Below are 3,851 nucleotides of genomic sequence, written 5' to 3' on the forward strand. Positions count from 1 at the left end.
ACCTCCTACCTCTAAAAGCTATTTCTCATGTGTTATTTTCGCAAATATTACCGGTCTCTTCTTTATCTTGAATTTATATTTTACTTATAGGCTGACTTAAAGGGAAACAACAGTTCTCTACACTAGGTTCTTGGGACTGTATGACAACTAACACAGTCTTGTTGTTCAGACTCTCCCCCCCCCCCCCCCCAGACTGACTAACACAATCCGTCGCAATCTGCAGAAACACTCACGAACAACAAGTAAGATGCCGATATTATCAGCAACTTACCGTGTCCTAGAGGTGATCAAGCTCGGGGAGTGTCCCCGTATCGATCAGGACGATGTAAACGTCAGGTCATGGGAAGGACCGGTCAATGGCTAATACAGCCCCACGTTTGGCGCCAAATGTGAAGTTTTAGATCCTCGTTCCCAGTTAGTCAGCCTGGTTTTCACCGAGTAGCGCGGGAAGAATTACATCAGAAGCAGAGCTCAGGTAGAATATTCTCTCTCGATGAGATAGGAGCACAACAACTTTATTTAAAACAATGCAAAACTTATGTAGCAAAAATGGCGTCAATTATTAGTATATGATCTTGTGACACCTCCAAGGTGCTAATTGGTTCTTGTTCAAACATGTCCTTTTCTTATTTGTTCAGTAAGTTTATAGAAGTTTGTGGGTTAAAACTTCATGTTGCTTTTTTCACATTCCAGGGCGTTGTCTCATGCTCCGGCGCCATCTTGTGCCATCTTAACATACTACATAGCATTATAGCAGAATATGATATACCGAGAAGCTTTATGTAGGGATAATAATAATTTTTGCAAGCGCACAAATATACATAGTGGTGATCCTTCACAGACCCCCCTAAAAATTATTATTATTATCATCCCTTGCTGCCCCTGAATTAGTTTAGCAACCTACTGATCACTCGAACCAGGTGGGTAGGGGTTTTAGATTTCTTCACCAGTTTGAGACGAGCTACTCCTTATGAGTGACCCCCCTTTGTACCTGGACTATCCTGGTTCCTGAATGATCCTAACTTTCCCTACCTTTGGATTAATTGTTCTGATAATACACAACTGTTTTAAGGGGAATAGCGGATTCTGCGTCGGTGTAGAGATCTTTTTCCTCTAGGCAGGTTAAAGCAACATCGGGAATCGCCTGGTCAACAGTCTTTGTGATAAGTTTTCTTACACAAGGAACTACACAACCTGCAATTACCAAAAGAATAACGATTATTATTAACCCCTTAGTGACCAGCCCATTTTAGGCCCTAATGACCAAGCTATTTTATTTGTTTTTCTATAGTCGCATTCAAAGAGCTATAACGTTTTTATTTTTTCGTCTACATAGCTGTATGAGGACTTGTTTTTTGCGGGATTAGTTGTGCTTTTTAATGGCACCATTTTTGGGTACATATAATTTTTATATTAACTTTTATTAACCTTTTTGGGGGGGATTATAAAAAAAAACTGAAATTCCGCCATTGTTCTATGCGTTTTTAAATTGACGCCGTTCACTATGCGACGTAAATAACATGTTACCTTTATTCTATGGGTCGGTACGATTACGGCGATACCACATATGTAGAGTTTTTTTTATGTTTTACGACTTTTGCACAATAAAAACACTTTTGAACTAAAATTATTTGCTTTTGCATCGTCGCTTTCCAAGAGCCGTAATTTTTTTATTTTTCCATCAATGTAGTGATTTTTTGGGCTTGTTTTCTGCGGGACAAGACGTAGTTTTGAATGGTACTGTTTTGGGGTACATGGGACTTATTGATTCATTTTTATTATGACTTTTTTGGGGGGCAATGGAAAAAAATTGCAATTTCGCCATGGTTTTTTGCGTTTTTTTTTTACGGTGTTCACTTTGCGGTTTAAATTACATATTAACTTTATTAATGGAGTCATTACGGTCGCGGCGATACCACATATGTGTACTTTTTTTTTTTTTTACACTTTTACTAAATAAAACCACTTTTTATGGAAAAAAATGGTTTTATTTCTTTTTTTACTGTACTTCTTATTAATAACCTTTATTTCACTTTGATGACTTATTTTATTAGTACCACTAGGGGACTTTACTGTGCGATGTTCCGATCACTGCTATAATGCTCTGGTATACTTCGTATACCAGAGCATTATTGACTGTCAGTGTAAATCTGACATTCAATCTGTTAGGACGTGCCTCCGGCGCGTCCTAACAGGAATATGTCCAGGGCAGACCTGGGGGCTTTTATCAAGCCCCCAGCTGCCATGACACCCCATCGGAGACCCGCGATTTCATTCGCGGGCCGCCGATGTGTGACAGAGGGAGTGCACTCCCTCTGTAAACAAAGTTAAATGCCGCGGTCGCTATTGACGGCGGCATTTAACGGGTTAAACGGGTTAAACGGCCGCGATCGAAGTAAACTCCTGCCTGCAAGCACACAAATATACATAGTGGTGATCCTTCACAGTATAATGCCCCATAGATGTGACACAGTATAATGCCCCATAGCTGTGACACAGTATAATGCCCCATAGATGTGACACAGTATAATGCCTCCATATGTGCGTACCTAATAAATAAATAAAACATAATTACTTACCTATCCCGGTTCCCACAACGGTGGGGGATGCTTCTCCTCCTCTGCACTGTCCCATGAGTGACTCCGTGCAGACAGGCGCGATGACGTCACTACATCGCACCTGCCTGCACTGAGCCGCTCACGGCAGAGTGAATGCTGGAGCGGACACAGATTCAGTTGGAAGCGGGCAGCGCGGCAGCTAGCAGCGCAGCATAGTTTTTTAAGATTGTGTGCGATGGGCCCCCTGGCAGCCTCGGGCCCCGGGCGGCCGGCCGAACCACCCATATTATAATCCGCCATTGGCTACAGATTGAGAAAGGTTCTGTGATGGCCCGAAACGTCGCTGCTCACTTGAGGTGAATAAATCCACCCTTTTTCATCGATCTTGAAGTCCTGGTGCAGTTACTTTATCCTATGGTTTTGTACATTTCAAGTTGGGGAAGTGATTCATCCTCTGGTAAACGTGCACATGGCCTAATATATAGTTGCTTGGAGCGCTGTTAGGGATCTGCCAGGTACTACGTCTAGGTATACTCCTGGGATTAATCAATCCACACCTGAGGCCAGACCAGGGTGGCAGGCTCAGGAGTGGGAGAGCCTATCGCGGCCTGGTCAGTCGGAGTTAGCTCCGCCCCCTGTCCTTTATTACCTGCCGTGTTCTCTTCCTCAGTGCTTGTAATTCTTCTGGATTCCTGGCCTCACTGCTGCTTGCTCCAGCCTGCTTCTGCCGTGCTTCTGCCTTGCTGCAGTTCCGCTTAACCTGCTTTGCTTTGCCCCTGGCTTGCTTCTTTCTCCGTGCTCACGTTTGTATACTCCACTACATCCTGATCCTGACTGACTCATTCACCGCTCCGTTTCCTCGCGGCGTTCCGTGGCTACTGCCCCTTCCCTTGCGTGTTCCCTGTTTGTTCTCCCGTGCACTTAGACAGCGTAGGGACCGCCGCCCAGTTGTACCCCGTCGCCTAGGGCGGGTCATTGCAAGTAGGCAGGGACAGGGCGGTGGGTAGATTAGGGCTCACTTTCCCTTCACCTCCTTCCTGCCATTACAAGCGCTGTGTTAATTTGCAATTGGACTATATATACATATATATATATATATATATATATATATATATATATACTGTATATATATAATGCTGGGGAAAAATTGTAGGAAGAGGAGCCATCGCGGCCAGTTGTGGTCACCTACGGTAAATGAGGCTTAAAAATATCTACAAGCAAAGGAGAAATAAGCACACATTTAGCCGGTTAGAGATGATGTACTTTATTATGTTTTCATTTTGTACACCTAAA

The sequence above is a fragment of the Rhinoderma darwinii genome, chromosome 3 (assembly GCF_050947455.1).
Source record: "Rhinoderma darwinii isolate aRhiDar2 chromosome 3, aRhiDar2.hap1, whole genome shotgun sequence".
Taxonomy (NCBI): domain Eukaryota; kingdom Metazoa; phylum Chordata; class Amphibia; order Anura; family Rhinodermatidae; genus Rhinoderma; species Rhinoderma darwinii.